This window comes from Bubalus bubalis, chromosome 5 (assembly GCF_019923935.1).
Source record: "Bubalus bubalis isolate 160015118507 breed Murrah chromosome 5, NDDB_SH_1, whole genome shotgun sequence".
Lineage (NCBI taxonomy): Eukaryota > Metazoa > Chordata > Mammalia > Artiodactyla > Bovidae > Bubalus > Bubalus bubalis.
Window position 1 is genome coordinate 40577361 of NC_059161.1, and position 22325 is coordinate 40599685.

General features: G+C 37.5%; 1 long non-coding RNA gene across 1 annotated transcript; it reads left to right on the plus strand.

Moving 5' to 3' along the window:
* Nucleotides 1-19375: 19375 nt before the first annotated feature.
* Nucleotides 19376-22040, plus strand: LOC123333697. Its single transcript, XR_006551161.1, has 2 exons — nucleotides 19376-19455; nucleotides 21422-22040. It is a non-coding gene; the product is annotated as an uncharacterized LOC123333697 (long non-coding RNA).
* Nucleotides 22041-22325: the final 285 nt, after the last annotated feature.

Consider the following 22325-nt stretch of genomic DNA (forward strand, 5'->3'; position numbering starts at 1 on the left):
TCAGGGTAATTTCTGTACAAAAAGTCCCTCAAAATGTTGCCTATGAAAACTTTCTAGTGCTCCCAGGAAGGAAGGAGCATGAGTAGGTGCTTGTTTGAAATTCTTTCTTCCTCCGATGGCTCACAGTATTTCTTTCTCTTTGGTAACTCCCACCTAAGAGGTAGAAATGCGGCTGTGACAGCAATAGTGTAGTTTTAAAGTGATGAAAGACTTTATTTGCTAGAATTATGGCAGGAACTATCCCTCTTGAAAAACTGTCTTTTGCAAGGATGGTGGGAAGTTTCACCTTTCCTGAAACAGGCTTTTCAGAAGGGGGAAGGAAGAGGCTGCTGGGTCAGACTAGCAAGGAGGAACCAAGTAGAAAATAGTACTGCTCTCAAGACACTGTAGAGAAGGGAATTTGGAGAGAAGGACTGATTCTTACTAACCACCATAAATGAAACTTGGGAGCTAAGAAGACATGACCCAAAAATATTGTTGGGAGTTTACTGTATTATGTCCTACAGAGAAGTTCTCTACTGCCTTCTGTGTGCTATGAAGGAAAGTTTTATGGCTCAAAATAGACTGGAGTTAAAACTCCCCTCCAGGTCCTCCCCACCATTCTATGCAAAACAAAGAACTGTCTCACCTGAAAGAAAAAAAAAAAAAAATGGACATTAAGGCTGAGGCCAGCTCCCAGCTGGTCCAGCCTCTGGCTGATCTCCAAAATTCCTTGCCCCAGCCGTTTAAGAGATAACTACTCCGAACAACCTTGGAGAAGAGGCCGCCTTAAGACAGTAGCTTTCCACATATAAGACTATACATACTTACTTTTTCTTGGGTTAGTGCAGCAGCTCACTAATCTGACTGCTGCCCCTTCTCGCCTCATTAAAAGTGATCTGTTCCTGTAAAGTGCCAGTCTCGTTCTTTTTCTGAACCTTGCCTTCTCTAACTCCCTTACCCTACGTGCTAAGTCACTTTAGTTGTGTCCAACTCTTTGCAACCCTATGGACCATAGCCTACCAGGCTTCTCCATCCATGGGATTCTCCAGGCAAGAATACTGGAGTGGATTGCCATTTGATTTTCAAGGTTTTAGAAACTGGATAATGAATTCTTAGTGAGATCTGTAAGTGACTTGGTTTAAGGTCAGACCAGCTGATCTGTTTAATACTTATTGAATAATCATTCAAATCAATTTTGTTATTGATGTTAGATCCAGGAAGGCAAACAAACATTTGAAACACTAATGCTCAACTGTTGGGTCTTACTTATAGCGGAGGCAAATCTGGGCCAGAGGTCCTGTGGAATTCTTTCTAATAGGATATTTTAAACTGACAAGCTTTTAAAACAGCACATTTTTAACTGTGACTTTTGATTTTTAGTCTTATTCCTGCTTTAAGAATGTATCTATATCCATCCATCCATACATACACACAAAGTTAGTTTTGCTCATTTTGACAAAGGAAATAAGAAGAGGGAAAAATATTCGACTCTTTGGCTAACATCCCAGACTCAGTTTTTTAAAAAGCCAAAACAGAATTAAATTAGTAGCAATCACCCACATAATTTACCTCTTTATGATTTAACCTAAAATATAATGGAAGAGAGACAAGATGTTTTAGACAAAAAGATCTATGAATATATCCACTGTATTCATAGTCAAAAAGAGAAAAAATAATTAAATCAACTTTATGGTAATAAAATTCAAAATAAAAATTAATGAATTAGTTTCTTCTGTGAGAAACAGTTTCACAGTTCAAATCAAGACCCCCTGTCATGATAAGGTACTAAAAGTGTTCCCATTATAATCAGAAACTGAATAAAGATAACCATTTTCAACATCATTACTGGGATCACAATCTCAAGTAATTAGGCAAGAGAAAGAAATAAAAATCATAACATAGATAAAATTACAATCTTTTTGCAAATAAAAGACATTTTATATATATATATATACACACACCTAGAAAACATTGGGATTGATTAAAAAATATTATACTAAGAGAAATCGACATAGTGACTGGTTAAATAATTCACAACAATCAGTAGTTTCTCAATACAGAGGTAAATGACAAAATATAGTGGGGAAAAGATACCATCTATGATAAAAAACAAGAGAGATAAATACCTAGAAACAAACTTAACAAAAAATATGCAGGTCCTATCTAAACAAAGCTTGCAATTCTATAAGGGAACATAGAAGTCTTGAATCAATAGGAAATTATTTTCTAGAAGTAATATTCAAATGATACCAATTCTCCTTAAACTAAGGTAGAAATTCAAAGCAACCCCAATAAACATCCCAGGAAGACTATCTTTAACATGGTAAACTGATTCTAAAATTTATATGATAACAAACAAACCAAAAAAGTGATACACACCAAGAATTTTTTTTCTACACCAAGAATTCCAATCCACAAAAGTAATGAGAGATGAAAAGAAATATTACTAGGGATTAAAATGGTCATCAGTGTAATCCTAACACACAGAAGAATGTCAGTTATATAGTAGGCCCTCAGTAAATGTATTGGATAAAGGCATAACAGAATGAATTTGAGCCAGAATGATGAAAACTACTGGTGCTGGTAGAGTTAGGAAGATCTATGGACTGGCACAGAGAATCTAGAACCATACCAAATCCTCATGGGAAATCAGTACAACAGAAAAAGATGGTACTTGAGTCAGTAGAGAAAGACGGATTATGCGATAAATGACGTTGGGATAAACAGCCAGCCATTTAGAGAAAAGAAAATTAAGCAAAACTAGATTGCTACCTCACCCCTTATATCAAAATTCATTCCATTTGCAGAAGAAAATACAAAAGTTGATTTTATAATAGGGCAGGCCTTTTTAAGCAAAATCCAATCCAGAAACCAAAAGAAAAAGACTAAAAAGTATACATTAAAATTAAGGTTTTAAAAAAATTAAATAATACCAAACACACAAACTAATCAACGTGAAGTGAATAGAGTGGCATTATAAGCTTGGGAGAGAAGCTGGATTTTTATATACATACACACATATATGTATATATAAAAAACTAAGGTGGAGGCAGTGAGAAAAGCAAGAATAGCATAAACAATACCAAGAAAATAAATTGAGTGTAAGATATAAGGGCAAGAGTGAGGAGAAACAAAGGGTGTGCCTCAGGAAATGAGTGTAAAGCATGAGTCATTAATTAATTCATTTTTGTTTTGGTTGAGAAACTCAGAACTGTATCTGGCCCTTCATAGCATAACAGTTTGGCAAACCCCATCTTTGGATGAAGTTGACTATCATGCAGCTGAAGAGGCACACACCCAGGCAAGAAGGGCCAACATGTGGCCTCCATTAGGTAAACGATTTAGTTAGACTTCAGGCCAAAGTGGCAGAAACCGCAAGAGGTATCTTTGTGAGCATTCTCAGTGGCTGCAGTCTTCTCCAAGCATAACTCAGAGGCCAGACTAATGATGAGCTGAGATGACAAGTAGACACAGAAGGACTCAGCCCCAGCTACCCACAATCCTCCTGCAGGCTGAGTGGCATGCCTCTCATTGTTTTCCAACCCTTATCATCTGGTCACGGCACAAAAACCTTTACACAGATGTAGGTGGAATATTCTGGAGTCGTTCTAGACCACCACCAGCAGTTCGGGAATAAACATTCTCTCCCATGCTGAACGAGAATTTAGTCACCCAGGGAATATGAAAAGAGTGAGAAAAATATTCTGTCCTTTGCCCTCTAAAATAAAGTTTGTTTTTCAATTAAGGATTTGAGTAAAACAAGAACCAAGATTGATGAGAGGGAGCTTTCATGGAAGTTCAGGATGGGAGACACTGCCATTAAAGTTTTGGCATAAAATATGTAAACTTGCTTGCAGCTCTGACAAATGCACTCAGTTGTGGGTGTTTGGATCTCTTTAGGCACCTGGGACAGTGGACATGGTTAGTAATTTCTTAAACTTCAAAGGGCCAGCAGAGCACAGGATCATTTTAATCTCATGTTTGTACTTTACTTGACTATGTGGCATTTGGATCTATTCTGTGTGAAAATAATCAAGTCTGGACTCCTGAGTCTTGGCCCTTCCAATACCACCACTGAATCAAGTCAGAACAAATTCATTTTCATGAGGTACAACTCCTGGCTTAAATGAAGAGTTTTGCTAATCCTCCATGAGTTACAGTTAAGACCTTTGTAGTCAGTGAAAACTCTTTTTTTTTTTTTTTTTTTGTAGTACCATTGGTAATAAAACCCAGTGAATTCACATTCCAGTTGAGGTGATAAACCAAGAATAGCATTCCCCTCTCCTCTGTTCTGTTTCATACTCCTCACCACTGTCCAGGTACCACTACCATATCCCAACTGAATATATATTTTGTAACATGGATTCATGATAAAAGACCCAGTCCTGTAGTAACCCCACCAGGTGAAAGCCACAACAGAAACTCTAAATCCTGGAGATCCACTCACCACAGCAGAGACATTTTGCTAAGTATCTACAGTGACTACAGCAAATATTAAAAAAAAAAAAAAAAAAAAAAAACAACAATAAAAACCTTAATAATATAAGATGCTTTGTTAAATTCTGTGAGAACATTTTTATCCTTTAAGAATGAAAATACAGTTTAAAAATCTGAAAGCTTATCAAGTTCAAGCAATTTACCTAGTTCCTTGTCCTTCCATCAAAAAGTATGACCAAACTTCTAAGTTTCTCCACAGTGAAAGAAGAGAGTAAAACTGGAAGCTGTTCCTCAGCAAGCTTTCAGGCCCACATCTGAGAAGCAGATGTGTGATGAATAATACACAGGGCTTCAAAAGTGATTATTAGGCCTTGCAGGTAGAAAAGGAAATGACAGTTTCTGAATGCTGGTGAGAAATAAAAGAACCTCAGCACCAGCAGACAGTAAGTCATCCTAAGGCAGAAGGCAAAGTCAGCATTTACTTTATTCTTTTCTCATGGGTTGGCACTGGTGGTGTGGAACTCTGAGAAGATTTGCAACAACTTAGGAGCTGACATAGAAGGAACTCAACACAGGTAGTAGGCATCATGTTCGTGTATCTCACTTGAGCAGTATAGCTATGAGAGGCTAAGTTGTTTCTGGCTAAGGTCAGTTTTGATTTCAATCCCAAAGAAGGGCAGTGCCAAAGAATGTTCAAATTACCATGCAATTGCACTCATTTCACATGCTACCAAGACAATGCTCAAAATCCTTCAAGCTAGACTTTAGCAGTATGTGAACTGAAAATTTCAGGATGTACACAGTGGATTTAGAAAAGGCAGAGGAACCAGAGATCAAATTGCCAACATCCACTGGATCATAGAAAAAGCAAAAGAATTCCAGAAAAACATCTACTTCTGCTTCATTGTCTATGCTAAAACCTTTGACTGTGTGAAGAGCAGCAAACTGGAAAATTCTTAAAGAGATGGGAATACCAGATCACCTTACCTGCCTCCTGAGAAACCTGTATGTAGGTAAAGAAGCAACAGAAGCAGACATGGAACAATAGACTGGTTCAAAATTGAGAAAGAAGTTTGTCAAGACTGTATATTGGCACCCTGCTTATTTAACTTCTGTGAAGAGTACATCATGCGAAATACCAGGCTGGATGGGAATCAAGATTGCCAGGAGCTTCTTGATGAAGGTAAAAGCGAAGCGTGGAAAAGTTGGCTTAAAACTCAACATGCAGAAAACTTAAGATCATGGCATAAAAGCCCATCATTTCATGGCAAATAGAAGGGGAAAAAGTAGAAGCAGTGACAGATTTTGTTTTCTTGGGCTCCAAAATCACCACAGACAGTGACTGCAGGCATGAAGTTAAAAGACGCTTGCTTCTTGGGAGAAAAGCTATGCTATGATAAACGTAGACAGTATATTAAAAAATAAAGACATCACTTTGCTGACAAAGGTCCAAATAGTCAAAGATATGATTTTTCTAGTAGTCATGTACAGATGTGAGAGTTGGACCATAAAAAGGCTGAATGCTGAAGAAGATGCTTTCAAACTGTGGTGCTGGAGAAGACTCTTGAGAATCCCTTGGACAGCAAGGAGATCAAATCAGTCAATCTTAAAGAAAATCAACCCTGAACATTTATTGGAAAGACTGATGCTGAAGCTGAAGCTCCAATAATTGGCCACCTGATGTGAAGAGCCACTCTGATGCTGGGAAAGATTGAGAGCAGGAGGAGAAGGGGGTGACAGAGGATGACATGGTTGGAAGGTGTCACTGACTCAATGGACATGAATTTGAATAAACTCTTCATGTCTGACCCTTCGTGACCCCATGGACCACAGCACACCAGGCCTCCCTGTCCATCACCAACTCTCAGAGTTTACTCAAACTCATGTCCATTGAGTCGGTGATGCCATCCAACCATCTCATCCCCTGTTGTCCCCTTCTCCTCCTGCCTTCAATCTTTTCCAGCATCAGGGTCTTTTCAAATGAGTCAGGTGGACAATGTATTAGAGTTTCAGCTTCAACATCAGTCCTTCCAGTGAACACTCATGACTGATCTCCTTTAGAATGGACTGGTTGGATCTCCTTGCAGTCCAAGGGACTCTCAAGAGTCTTCTCCAACACCACAGTTCAAAAGCATCAATTCTTTGGCACTCAGCTTTCTTTATACTTCGATTCTCACATCCATACATGACTACTGGAAAAAACATAGCTTTGACTAGATGGACCTTTGTAGGCAAAGTAATGTCTCTGCTTTTTACTATGCTGTGTAGGTTGCTCATAACTTTCCTGCCAAGGAGTAAGTGTCTTTTAATTTCATGGCTGCAGTCACCATCTGCAGTGATTTTGGAGCCCCTCAAAATAAAGTCAGCCACTGTTTCCTCTGTTTCCCCATCTATTTGCCATGAAGTGATGGGACTAGATGCCATAATCTTAGTTTTCTGAATGTTGAGTTTCAAGCCAACTTTTTCATACTCCTTTTTCACTTTCATCAAGAGGCTCTTTAGTTCTTCACTTTCTGCCATAAAGGTGGTGTTATCTGCATATCTGAGGTTATTGATATTTCTCCCAGCAATCTTGATTCCAGCTTCATCCAACCCAGCATTTCTCATGATGTATTCTGCATATAAGTTAAATAAGCAGGGTGACAATATACAGACGTACTCCTTTTCCTATTTGGAACCAGTCTGTTGTTTCACGTCCAGTTCTAACCTTTGCTTCCTGACCTGCATACAGATTTCTCAACAGGCAGGTCAGGTGGTCTGATATTCCCAACTTTTTCAGAATTTTCCAGTTTATTGTGATCCACATAGTCAAAGGCTTTGGCATAGTCAATACAGCAGAAATAGATGTTTTTCTGGAACTCTCTTGCTTTTTTGATGATCCAGCAGATGCTGGCAATTTGATCTCTGATTCCTCTGCCTTTCTTAAAACCAGCTTGAACATCTGGAAGTTCACGGTTCACGTACTGTCGAAGCCTGGTTTGGAGAATTTTGAGCGTTACTTTACTAGCGTGTGAGATGAGTGCAATTGTGCAGTAGTTTGAGCATTCTTTGGCATTGCCTTTCTTTGGAATTGGAATGAAAACTGACCTTTTCCAGTCCTGTGACCAATGGCTGCTGAGCTTTCCAAATTTTCTGGCATATTGAGTGCAGAACTTTCACAGCATCATCTTTTAGGATTTGAAATAGCTCAACTGGAATTCCATCACCTCCAGTAGCTTTGTTCATACTGATGCTTCCTAAGGCCCACTGGACTTCACATTACAGAATGTCTGGCTCTAGGTGAGTGATCACACCATTGGGATTATCTGGGTCATGAAGATCTTTTTTGCATAGTTCTTCTGTGTATTCTTGCCACCTCTTCTTAATATCATCTGCTTCTGTTAGGTCCATACCATTTCTGACCTTTATTGAGCCCATCTTTGCATGAAATGTTCCCTTGGTATCTCTAATTTTCTTGAAGAGATCTCTAGTCTTTCCCATTCTGTTGGTTTCCTCTATTTCTTTGCATTGGTCGCTGAGGAAGGCTTTTTATCTCTCCTTGCTATTCTTTGGAACTCTACATTCAGATGCTTATATCTTTCCTTTTCTCCTTTGCTTTTGGCTTCTTTTCTTTTCACAGCTATTTGTAAGGCCTCCTCAGACAGCCATTTTACTTTTTTGCATTTCTTTTTCTTGGGGATGGTCTTGCTCCCTGTCTCCTGTACTATGTCATGAACCTCCATCCATAGTTCATCAGGCACTCTGTCTATCAGATCTTGTTGCTTAAATCTATTTCTCACTTCCACTGTATAATTGTAAGGGATTTGATTTAGGTCATACATGAGTGGTCTAGTGGTTTTCCCTACTTTCTCAATTTAAGTCTGAATTTGGCAATCAGGAGTTCATGATCTGAGCCACAGTCAGCTCCCAGTCTTGTTTTTGCTGACTGTATAGAGCTTCTCCATCTTTGGCTGCAAAGGATATAATCAATCTGATTTCGGTGTTGGCCATCTCGTGATGTTCATGTGTAGAGTCTTTTCTTGTGTTGTTGGAAGAGGGTGTTTGCTATGACCAGTGTGTTCTCTTGGCAAGCCCTTGTTGGCCCTTGCCCTGCTTTATTCCGTATTCCAAGGCCAAATTTGCCTGTCACTCCAGGTGTTTCTTGACTTCCTTTTTGCATTCCAGTCCCCTATAATAAAAAGGACATCTTTTTTGGGTGTTAGTTCTAAAAGGTACTGTAGGTCTTCATAGAAGCATTGAACTTCAGCTTCTTCAGCATTACTGGTTGGGGCATAGACTTGGATTACCGTGATATTGAATGGTTTGCCTTCGAAACGAACAGAGATCGTTCTGTCCCTTTTGAGACTGCATCCAAATACTGCATTTTGGACTTTTTGTTGACTATAATGGCTACTCCATTTCTTCTAAGGGATTCTTGCCCACAGTAGTAGATATAATGGTCATCTGAGTTAAATTCACCCATTCCAGTCCATTTCAGTTCACTGATTCCTAAAATGTCGACGTTCACTCTTGTCATCTCCTGTTTGACCACTTCCAATTTGCCTTGATTCATGGACCTAACATAACCTTGGACGTGGGGTATCTCCTCGTGGCTGCTGCTACTGACCTTGGACGTAGGGTATCTTCTCTCTGCCGCTCGTCACTCCAGTGCTGCACAGCCACCTGGTAATGTTCAGGGAAGGACCAGTAGATTTGCATGTCTTTTTTGAACAGATGGTTGTTTTTGTTTAGTTGCTAAGTTGTATCCGACTCTTTGCAACCCCATGGACTGAAGCCCACCAGGCTCCTCTGTCCATGGGATTTCCCAGACAAGAATACTGGGGTGAGTTACCATTTCCTTCTCTACGGAACCTTCCCAACCCAGGGATCAAACCTGCATTTCCTGCATTGGCAGGCGGATTCTCTACCACTGAACCACCAGGGAAGCCCTGAACAGGTGGATCCAAAATTACAGAATACACAATTGAGCACAGAAATAGTTCGCTTTGATAGGGATGATGCTTCTGGTTGCATCTCCATAACAGATACTGTTGGCACTCTTCCCAGATTCCTTTCAGTCTTTACTTGTGTTTCTAAGCAGCCTTACCAGCTTTGTGTTCTCTTTCTTCTAGAGCCCATATACGAGATTCCCCTCAGTCCTCTAGCTACTAGAGCTGTTTTTCCTGTAAGGATAGAGAGCCAAAGTCCTGGGGAAGCAACCATTGTTAGCCCATGACAGCCCAGCGCAGGAGCAATGAAAGAACAACTCTCTTAAGTAACTCAGACCCCAGAGTTTCCCTTGGGATAAGACTAAGCTACTCTCTAGGGTACTCTGCCTAAAATTTTACCCTTGCTTGACTCCTTCCCCTCTATCCTATTTTCCCCAATCCCTTACTTAGAATGAAAAATCTAACCTAAGATAGCTTCTAATATGAGTAGATAAGAATCACCAGAAAAGGAGAAGTGCAGACAGTCATGCAACAGAGGCCAGTGTTTAAAATTATGTTGATACTTTGCTGTCCACCTGAAACTAACACAATATTGTTAATCAGCTATATTTCAATTTTAAAAGAAGGCATCTACATTTTAAAAACAATATTTTGCTGGGAGTTCAACACATGCAAAACTATATTGGAGTTTAAGAGATTAAAATAATATATAAGCTATACTAAATTTGGCAGTAAGTAGGTCATTGAAACACCTGAAGTGTGATTTTCATGGATTAGAACAAAGTGATGCTGGAGTATAGAGAGATCTGGAGAAAATTAGCCATTAGAAATGCATAATTTACAATCAGGAAAGCACACATTAATTTGGGGGGAAAATATTTCATCCCTATATTTTTTCTTACATTTTAGTCACAAATATGCATTGAGCATCTGCAATATATACAAAGTACTCTACTAGGCAGTTGGAACTGGGTGGAATTAGCAAATCAGATAGAACTTTAGAGTTTATTGGGGAAGACATTAAAACTAATCACTTATACAAAAGAAATGGCTAAGTACTACTTGGGGTAAGGGCCTCAAGTAATGTTTGCAAAGATCTACAAGAGCATATAACAAGAATCAGGACTTAGGCTGAGGGGTCATGAGTTAGCAACCTCAAGGTAGCAATATATAAGCTGAATCTTAAGTGTCAAAAAATTAATTGGGTGATGGAGGTGAAAGGTAGCATCATTCTACATCAAGGGAATAGCATAGGTAAAGCCCTCCAGGCAACAGAAAAACATTCTCCAATTTAAGAAAGATGGCTAGTTTCTTCCAAACGTCAGGAAAATTTCCAAAAGGACTCAACTTTTGGTGTTCTTTAAGAATTCCAAATTCTTTGATTTAAAGCATCCCTAAAGGAATATAGCTAATATTATATAATAACTATAAATGGAGTATAATCTTTAAAAATTGTGATCCACTATACTGTATACCTGTAACTAATACAATATTGTTACACCAGCCAAACCTCAATTTTAAAAATTAATTTTTCAGAAGTCCATAAAATACAAAATAATAAACAATCAAGTTTTCATCCTGGGTGATTGACATTTTAGGTTTGTGCACAGCATTTAGATAAATAACCATGAAAACACCATTTAATTTCAACTCAAAGTATTTTTGCATTAGTTAGAAACACTGTGAGTACCAATTCCATTCAAGGAATCAGAAATCCACCTCCCTTTGTTCCACTTTCCTGAGCAAAGTATCTCAGGAATGGTCTAAAATACTAGGTTGGCCATTCAGCTTTCAAACCCTGTGGACTCAAATAATATCACTTTGAGTGTGGAGCACAGTAAGGATGTGAAAAAATAAAAACCTGCTTCCAGTTCATGAAGATTTTGAATGACCCTTCACTCATCATCTGCTCAGCATTTCAGAAAGAGAAGGAATAAATGTTCTTTATGGTAACAAAAAGGATATAGAGCCAGTTGTTCATTTAGATAGACTAAAACTGGAGTGGCATTTAAGAAGAACCCAATCCAGACTAACAATGTTAAATGAAGACATGTTATTGGATGGGTAAAAAGTCCTTAAGGGCAAGAATGGAATTCCCATGGGTATAAGAGTTATGACTTGACTAGTCTAAAAATTAATGGTGAATTTCCCTTCAGATTTTTCTCCATCAAAAGACTCATTGGTTGTGACTAAATTTCTTAATCCCTATTTCAGTTTTAATAAATAAATTTTCCCTAGTTGGAGATTAAATCATTCAAACTTGAAGGATTGGGAAGGAAAAGTAATGATCCTCAAGAATTCTTATGAAAACCACAAAAAAGCATTTCAAAAATGAACTCAAAGCACTTCATGCAGAGAAACAATATTTATGTTTAACAATGGCCACAAAAGAATGCATTTCTTTTTAATTAGAGGGTTATATACTTTGGCCGATCTTTAACTTTCACTTCTTAGGAATATATGAAAAAATTTTCAGAAGTTTAATTAAGTCTTAAAGGTTCACTAAAATAATTATATCAGCCCATAAAAATATTATCCCATTATATATTTTCTGGTTCAAGCTATTTTCTAGGGCTAGCATAATGTCACAGTTGAGCCAAAGTAGTCACCCTCCCTCCAAGAGGTAACCTATGACAAACATATGTATTAAATATGTTTGTACAACATATTACTTTCATAAAAGAACAATTTTCGATTCCATTTCAAATATTACTGCCCTTATCAGCATTTTTTAATTTGTGTTAATTTCTAAAACTCATATACTATCATACCACTGTCAGAATACTTGAGTGAAATATCTTTAGACAATTTTGTCTTCAGTGAATCGCATGAAATTGAAATTGTCTCATATAATTTAGTCATTTTCTAAAGTGGCTGCCATCTCAAATACAATTGACAAAAAACCAATTCAGCTCCATTATCTAATTAAAAAAAAAGCTTAAATAGCAGAAAATGATTTGCTATTTGCACTGGGTTCAGTCTTCTGAAAAATTAGATGAATCATACAAAATATGAAATTACGAAAATCTTTGTCTCACATACTATATTGCCACAGGATGAAAACATTGCCACATTTGGTTTTTAAAAAATTCTACAGCTGCTTTATGTATCTTGACACAATCAAAGACACAATGACTAACATTGTCACTGGAAGACACAAATTAATAAGTATTAGTCACTGGATCTTAAAACTGGCTAGTGCACATTCTGAAACCCATTTGAAACAAGAGAGGTTTATTTAATTTTACCACAGAAATAGTATTTAAACCTTTTGTAAGGTCAATGCTGCACCACAATTTCATCATGACATTTAATAGAAGAGAAACTAAATGACCTGATTTTGAGCTCAACACACTGGTGGTAGTGCATGGAATGTCCAGAAATTACTTCTTTCCTAATGTCAAACATATATTTTAGAGAAGACATCATTTGTTTGCTTTATAGTCCTATACGGCCAGTTCAAAATTTCAAAGCACTGTGAAAGCTTTGAAAGCTTTCAAAGCTGTGAAAGCTTTTCAAAGCACTTACTTGTATTTAAAAATTCATTTCAAATGACTTCCACATTCATGAATCTGAGGTGTGTGTGTCGGGGGGCGGGGGGTGGGTATGTGCGCACTCAATTGTGTCAGACTTTTTGCGACTCCATGGACTGTAGCCTGGCAGGCTCCTCTGTCCATGGGGTTTTCCAGACAAAAATACTGGAGTGGGGTGCCATTTCCTCCTTCAGGGGATCTTCCCAACCCAGGTATTGAACCTGAGTCTCCTGCCTGTGCCTCTTGCACTGGCAGGCAGGTTCTTTATCACTAGAGCCACCTGGGAAGCTGTACATACCTTATCACACACACACACACACACACACACAATTAACAGACATAACTGAGTTGACAGTTCCAGATCTAGATATGAAATCTCTTTCAAAATAAAATCCTTTCATTATTTTCTTTGCCCTAATTTTATTGTGATCTAAGTTGATGCAATTGTGTAGAATGCTGTTACATGAGAATAGATAATTCAGAGTAAAAAAAAAAATGAACACTGAATTTTATTCAGATTTCATACTTAATTCATGTATTATTAAGTATTCAGGGTTTGTTTGTTTTTTTTTTACATCAGAAGTAGACTTTTAGAAAAATTCAGCACCACCAGAGCTTTGCTTTATCTATGAAAACTATGTTAAAGTAAAAAAACTAGAATCACAACTGTCAACTTTCAGTCATTGACACAAATGAATCTATATATAATTAGCCTCTGCTTAAAATCTCAAGTCCTTTGATTTATGTATTGCACCCTCTTCTCAATACTGTGGTTCAATCAGAACTTCTAACAAATAGGAAAACTAAGTTTCATCTTTTTGATTCATACACCTTACTTTCTAAGGCTTTCTTGAGCAAGGATACAAATTTAAAAGTCTCCAAACCATGGAGAAGAGAACAAATATTTTAAAGACTTTATAACAGAAACAATTCAAAAGAGTTAGCTCTTGATTGTCTAGTTTGTGGTGGGCAGGGTTCCCTTGCTTTTCCCCCACTCCTATAATAAATGACTGGGAAAATTCTGATGGAAGAGAGTACTGATAAATAGTCACAATAAGAAGTAAATATGACTTCAGAGTTTCATTGATTCATATTAAAGCATCCTCATTTTATATCTTATAGACTCTGAAAGAAAGTGAAAGTGAATTCACTCAGTCATGTCCAGCTCTTTGCGACCCCATGGACTGCAGACTACCAGGCTCCTCCATCCATGGGATTTTCCAGGCAAGAGTACTGGAGTGGGTTGCCATTTCCTTCTCCAGGAGATCTTCCCAACCCAGGGATTGAACCTGGATCTCCCACACTGTAGGCAGACGCTTTACCGTCTGAGCCACCAGGGAAGTCCATCTTATAGACACTAAAGCATCCTTAATGAACCCTACACTAATTTCAGAGATTCTGATATGCAAGTCTCATGTGCACACTAATAGCTCGTTTAATTAGTAGACGGGAATAACTTTTATGTAGTCATAAATTCCTTGAAGAATCCAGTAACTGAGTGTCATTTGGGTCAGATAGTATAAAAATACAACTTGAGAGAAGGAAGGAGTAAGAGAGTTCTAGAGTGAAGAAAGCCAGGACTCATCAAGGCTACCTACAGGTAAGTGAAAGAGTCAGGGATGCCTTGATGAAGAGGGTCCAAAGGGGAAGTAGAAAGTCACATCTGATTAAAAAAAAAAATAAAAAATGCTTCAAAGACAAAATGGAGGTGATCTGACCTATTGACTTAATGGAATGAGGAAAGAAGAGGAGTGAGGGTGATTCCAGGGTTTTCAACTTAGATAATGGAGATAATGAGGGGACTAGTAACAGAGAAAGAGTATAAGATGAGAAACAGGACTTTTAAGGTTTCTTTGGAGTGTAAGTATGGAGGAGAGTTTAGAAGAGTTCTAGTTAGACTAGAGGTATATCTGCAGGAGTAAGACAATGGAAAGAGATTTCCAGTATGCCGTTAGAAGTGAGCTGTAGCTCAAAAGAAGGGGAAACAGGCTTTAAGGCAGTGGTCCCCAACCTTTTTGGCACCAAGGACTGGTTTTGTGGAAGACAATTTTTCCATGGACTGAAGCAGGGTAGGAGATGGTTTCAGGATTATTCAAGTGCATTACATTTATTGTACACTTTATTTCTATTATTATTACCTTAGTTCTACCTACGATCATAAAGATCCTGGAGGCTGGGGACTGCTGCTCTAAGGCATATAGGGGAGAGCTGAAAAGAGAATGTTTGGAAACACTCCATGAAAGAGTGAAGAGCAAGAAGAGAACAAAGTTGGAATTCTGATAAACAACAATTGAGAGGCAGAAAGAGAAGGTTGATATAGTGGATCAAGGAGACAGGAAGAGAATAAAAGGAAACAGAATCTATCTTAAAGCTGAAGGGGAACAGACTTTCAAGAAAGAAGAAGTGGTCAATATTGTTAAATACCATAACCAGATTCAAAGAATGAGGAAAGCAAAAAAAAAAAAAAGGCATTGGATTTGGGAAATAGGATTTTTCACTGTTGACCTTTGAGAAGGTTGGATCACAAGAGGCAGAAGTCAAATTTGAGTGGGTAAAAATGTATGAAAGGTAAAGGAGCAGAAGAGGCAAGTAAGGCTTATTTTAACAAACTGAGTAGGAAAGAGAATAGTAGTGAAGAGGAGGAGAAAGTTGGGTGGTACAGAGTTTTTAAGAAAGGGGAAATAACAAACATATTTGTGGGTTGAGTATTTGGAACTTACGTAAAGAGATGGAAATAAATGGAGATGCAAAGAATGAAGCTTACTGATAAAAGAAAAACTCTAAGGATGCAGGAGGAAATGGATCAAAAATATATGTAGAAGAATCACCTTAGTGATTCAGAAGAAATTTTTATTCCATTTCAGGAAAAGAAAAAGGTGGGTGAAGATCCAGGTTTGAACCAAGAACATTTTTACTTGATAGTGTTTCTTTTCTCAGTGAAATAGGAACCTGGGTCATTTGCTGAGGCTTTGTGTAGAGTGAAAACTTCCGGGTAGTCTCTAACGGGAATAGGAACAGAAGCTGCTGAGAAAGAATAAAGGAACTAAAATGATACACATGAACTTATTCACAAAACACACTCACATCAGTGGTGGTCGGGGGGAGTACAGGAAATAGATTGGGATTTGGGGATTGACATGATACACTCTGCTATATTTGAAATAGATATCCAACAAAAACCTGCTGTATAGCACAGGAAACTCTGTTCAATATTCTATAATAACTTAAATGGAGAAAGAATTAGAAAAAGAGTAGATACATGTATAACTGAATCACTTTGCTGTACACCTGAAGTTAACACAACATTATTAATCAACTATAGTGAGTGTTAGTTGCTCAGCTGTGTCCAACTCTCTGTGACCCTGTGGACTATAGCCTGCCAAGCTCTTCATATCCATGGAATTCTCCAGGCAAGAATGCTGGAAAGGGTAGCCATTCCCTTCTCCAGGAGATCTTCTCCACCCAAGGATCAAACCCGCATCTCCATGTCCATGCATAGCAGGTGGATTCTTTACCACTGAGCCCCAGGGAAAGCCCAACCTTGAGTTGGGCCAATAACAAGTGGTGATAAAAGTGGGAAAACTCAGTTTCAAGTCATAATATATTATTTAAATTACATGGTGCGTGAAATTGCTTGTTGCATGCATTTTATGGTAAAAAGAGTGGTACAATTAGATGGCGTGGCTTTCAGTGGAGTAAAGGCTTTTGAACTAAGGGCACAGTCAAGAAGAATTTGTGAGTGAGCAAAGAAAGCAGACATAGTCTCCCAGGCCCAAAAGAAGACACAATGATAGAATCTGTCCGAGATTCTAGACACTATGATAGTGCTTCTGGCTGAGGGGGTTTCAAAGGAAGTGGTATGGTTGATAAGAGAGGTGAATAAATAAAGAATCTGGATTTTTAAAAAGTGGAAAAAGGGGAAATTTAAGTGTAGGTGTTACTGAAGAGATAAAAATATAGACTTACTGAGAGACTGGTGCTTGCACATAACATTAAAGCATAATACAAAAAAAAAAAAAAACCTTCATACATAACTAAGTAGAAGCCTAGAAGATCAGAAACACATCGCACACTTTTCTTTTTTAATCATGATATCTTCAAAGTCTGCACTGTAAGTACTTCAAAAGTATTTCATAAATGAATAAATAAAACCTGAAATATTCTGTCCATCTATAAAGGACATGAGGTTTAGAGTTATTTGACTACTTCTGGTTTGTACTGAGCCAACTGCACCTTCAGTGTCTCTTGTTACTTTTGGCTCAAATTTTATTCATACAAGCCTGAGTTTAAGGGTGCAGCCTGAGACTACAGATGTAAATAAAACCAATTAGATGTAAGGGGCTTGTATGCATGGCTTAGGCCTTTTATTGAGCCAACCACACCCAGCTTTATAAAAATAGATTGAAGTGCTTTCCCCCCACTCCCTAAAATTCAATGGTTTTTAAAAAGATATTTAAAAGAGGTGAATTCATTGGAAGTACTTTGGAAACCACCTTAGGAGACACAATAAGACTAAGAAGATGTAATTTCATGTCCCAGGCCCTACTGTCTAGTTTCAACCAGAGCACTGTTGCTTTTATCTATTTTATATTTGGGATTTTCACATTAAGGTTTACTTTTTTCTTTTTTTAAGTTGTTGTTGTGGAAGAATGCCATTTCTCTGGAAAGAGCATAGGGCTCACCAAGGGCATGGTTCCTACAAACTCGCTGATTGGGCAGGATGCCCCAGGAGTAAGGGTGAAGTAGGGGTAGAATGGTCCTTATACAGCAACCAACCCAGATTCAGATCAGATCAACACCTGATATTGGATTTCAGTGAAGCCAGGTTTCAAATTTCTCAGGAACCTGACAGAAGCAAACCTCTCTGGAGAATGACGACACTATCCTTGACCTCAAACAGGAAATTTGTCAAAGTCTAGCAGATAATAAAAATTAATCATACGTGTGGGGAGACGAGATAACACAGGTGAGAACCAACAGAAACAATGCTTCTAAATGTGCTTCTAAATATGATTGCCAAACACAACTTTAGAATAATTCTGCTTGTTATTTTCAGGGAGACAGAGGATGAGATGGCTGGATGGCATCACTGACTCAATGGACGTGAGTCTGAGTGAACTCAGGGAGTTGGTGATGGACAGGGAGGCCTGGTGTGCTGTGATTCATGGGGTCGCAAAGAGTCGAACACGACTGAGTGACTGAACTGAACTGAATAGATACTATCAAAAATTTCAGCAGAGACTGGGGACTATTTTTTTAAGTAGCAAATTTAAAAAAGAGCTATTTAATTTGAGAACATTGATGACAACCCCCAAGTAAATCTCGCTGATGGTATCAGAAAGCTAACAAGTAGAGAAAAATTACAAGACCAAGAGATGCTTATACGGACATTAGATTCATAACAAGTAGGGAAAAGTATTAATATGTTGTTTTCAATAAATGATGTTGGAGCAATTAAACATCTATATGAAAAATGTGAAATGATCTTTATTTCACACAACATATTTCATTAATACCATGTATATTCATGACTGCCATGTATATTCATTAATTCCATATATATTCATGACTTGGGGGTGAAGATAGAATTATTAAAGAGGTTAAAAAGCACTGATCAGAGAGAAAAAGCATAGTAGTAGAAAAAAGATGTAGAGAAGGAAAAGTTGAAGAAAAAGAGAAAAGGAAAGTTGATGGTACAAGTTTCCAGAAAGCATAGGAACAGATTACGAGGAGTTGACACTTGTAATTTTTCATACATCTTAAAAAATGACCTGATTAGTCCTAAAGCTTCAGTGAAAGTGTTAGTCACTCAGTTATGTCCAATTCTTTGCAGACCCCCATGGACTGTAGCTCTCCAAGCTCCTCTGTCCATGGGATTCTCCAGGCAAGAATAAGGGAGTGGGTAGCCATTCCCTTCTCCAGGGGATCTTCCAGACCCAAGGATGGAACCTGGGTCTCCTGCATTGCAGAAAGATTCTTTACTATCTAAGTCACCAAGGAAGCTTCAGTATTTGAAGAGATTTGTATAGTACATAGTTTTAGCTGAGTCACATGGTTTTTTCTCTCTCTTGCCACTTATAAAAAAAAATCTTTTGACTATGTTTGGTAATCAATATCCTGATCCTAATCATGAATATCCTACTATGATTCTTTCTACTCTTGTATCACCTCTGTTGATAAGATGGAAAAGTGTTCTATCTCTGGTTATATCCGGTTGAATCCTGAGGTAAAGAAAAGCAGTAAATACCTGCTCCTGAGAAGGTATATTTCTGAGAATGTATTAGAGATACACTGGTTGAGATGGAAGAGGTTGTATGTAAACCTTCAACTTTCAGATATTTCTGGCCTAAAATTCCACTATTATCAATTCAAGCTTTTGTAATAAAGTCTGACTAGTCTCTTTTCAGGTTACCCACATCAGAAAGATAATCCTGTAAATTCCTATCACAGTAGTGTAAATTAACTTAGTAGAACACTCTCCTACATTATCCCTACAGAACAGGAAGACTGAGCAACTATGCGAATGTCAGGAACTTGGGAGGAGAAAAATGAAACTGAGAACAGAGTATAGAAAGGTGAGAGATGACAGCTATAATGCCTTTGTCTTTTCAGCTAGATTAAAAGGATTAAAATCATTTTTAATAAAGGAGGGTCATGTATTCTCATATGTTTGCACTCTTAAAAGTAAAAGCATGACAAATTTTTAAAAGGTAAAGCACAAAAGACTTAAACTTTAGACATAATAGGAGAGAGCATAGGCTAACATTCTCTGACATAAACTGTACCAATGTTTTCTTAGGTCAGTCACCCAAAGCAATAGAAATAAAAGCAAAAATAAACAAATGAGACCTAATCAGACTTGTAAGATTTTTCACAGCAAAGGAAAACAAAATGAAAAGACAGCCTACTGAAATGGAAGAAAATTTTGCAAATGATGCGACTGACAAGGGTTTAATTTCCAAAATATACAAACAGCTCAAACAACTCAACAGCAAAACACAGAAAACCGAATTGAAAATGGGGGGAAGAACTAAATAGAGATTCCTCCAAAGAATACATACAGATGACCAACAGGCATATGAAAAAGAATACATTTGAATCAGTTCTAATGAGGTGGATGAAACTGGAGCCTATTATACAGAGTGAAGTAAGCCAGAAAGAAAAACACCAATACAGTATACTAATGCATATATATGGAATTTAGAAAGATGGTAACAATAACCCTGTGTACGAGACAGCAAAAGAGACACTGATGTATAGAACAGTCTTATGGACTCTGTGGGAGAGGGAGAGGGTGGGAAGATTTGGGAGAATGGCATTGAAACATGTAAAATATCATGTATGAAACGAGTTGCCAGTCCAGGTTCGATGCACGATACTGGATGCTTGGGGCTGGTGCACTGGGACGACCCAGAGGGATGGAATGGGGAGGGAGGAGGGAAGAGGGTTCAGGATGGGGAACACATGTATACCTGTGGCGGATTCATTTTGATATTTGGCAAATCTAATACAGTTATGTAAAGTTTAAAAATAAAATAAAATTAAAAAAAAAAAAAGAAAATATGCCCAACATTGCTAATTATTAAGGAAATGCAAATCAAAACTACACAGCTCACATATTGTTTTTCACTGGATACATCTAGGCTTCTAACAGAGTTTTACTTGCAAATGTCAAAGGTACCCTTCAGGAAATTTATATGCTCAGCCTGCTGCCTTTGCTTATAAAAATCTACTGCCTTTTCAGTTAGCACTGGCAGATGAAAGGACATTCTCTGATCTTTTTGCCAAGAACTAGTCATAAAACCTCTAATAGGCTCTAATTTAGTAATATGAAATGTACAGCCACAAGTATTTTTATGACTCAGAATTTGCCCAAGTGTCCTTTCTAGTTTTGGTGTTATTGAGCCTGAGAGAACTAAATAAAATAGTCTATAAAGATTTCTCAAGTCTCACTCTCTTTCTCTCTGCCTCTGTCTCTCACGCTTTTCAAGTTAAGTATCCTTACATACTGAATATTCATTGGAAGGATTGTGGCTGAAGCTGAAGCTTTAATACTTTGGTCACCTGATGTGAAGAGCCAATTCATTGGAAAAGACTTTGATGCTGGGAAAGATTGAAGGCAAAAGGAGAAGGGAGAGCCAAAGGATAAGATGGTTAGATAGCATCACTAACTCAGTGGACATAAATTTGCACAAACCCCAGGAGATAGTGGAGGACAGAGGAGTCTGGCATGCTGTAGTCTATAGGGTGGCAAAGAGTCTGACATAACTTAGCAATTGAGCAACAACATCTCTACACCTCTGTCTCCACCAACGGAATCTGGAACGTAAATAATACGATAGTATTCGACACACCCATATCTGTTCAGTATTTGACACACCCATATCTGTTCTGCAGCTTGTGCAGATCCTATTTTGTTCACCTGAGTGCTTTATTGTGGTTGACCTTACTATTCTCCTTCAGGAAACAATCCACAGACCACAGCATCAAAATCTTTTATATAAAGCATGTAACACAGTTTCCTCTGTGTCACCCATTCAGGCCTGATTGGACCACTGCAGGAAATTGTGATGAAGACCCTCTCTTCAAGGAACATCTCTCCATACATGGATGTCCTCTTTGCCCAACAAGCAAGTAATCACATGATACAGGGACATCCAGAAGCCTAACACATCAGATAAGGGAATTAAGACTCCCATCATCACCTCCAAGGTCTTTATGTCTACATTTCACTAGTCATTTTGGAAATCATAAATACATGAAAGTCACTTCACCTTGTATCAACATCTGGTAAAATGAGTGACTGCCCTGTATAGACTTTATGACTAAAATTTCTCCAAAAGACTTGCACTAAAACACATTGGTTAAAATCACAAATTAGTTGAAAACAAAAACCTTTCCAGTCACTGTCTTAAAAAATATGTGATTTCTGCGTATCATGAGACTATTTTTCAATTTTTGAGGCTACAATTAATTTCAAGCCATTTCTTCAGAAAGTATTTGGTTAGAGAATCATTTTTCTTATACTTGTTTAGAATAATAGTTTATATTTTAGTACTTTTGTTTATTTTTCAAATCTCATAAAATTATCTTAAATTAATTGGTTAATATTTTCAGAAATTATAAAATAATATTTCTCTAAATAAAGTACCCAAAATAATATTTGGTAAATATTTAAAGTGTCTAACCACTTGCTTGCATACAATTAATATTTAAGCAACCTACAATAATTTAAAAATTTTAAAAACACATTTAAAAAGCTATTTTGTCCACTTTCAGTGATATTTAACTACATTTTCCTGGCTTTTTATAACATAAGGAACTGTGACAATTCTCTATAAAGAAAATTAAACTTCCAAAATGAACAAATGAATGCTTTTCTTTTCTTTTTGTCAAGTATTTTTAGAAAGAGCACTATGGTTTAGAATGTTGTTTTAAGAGTGGA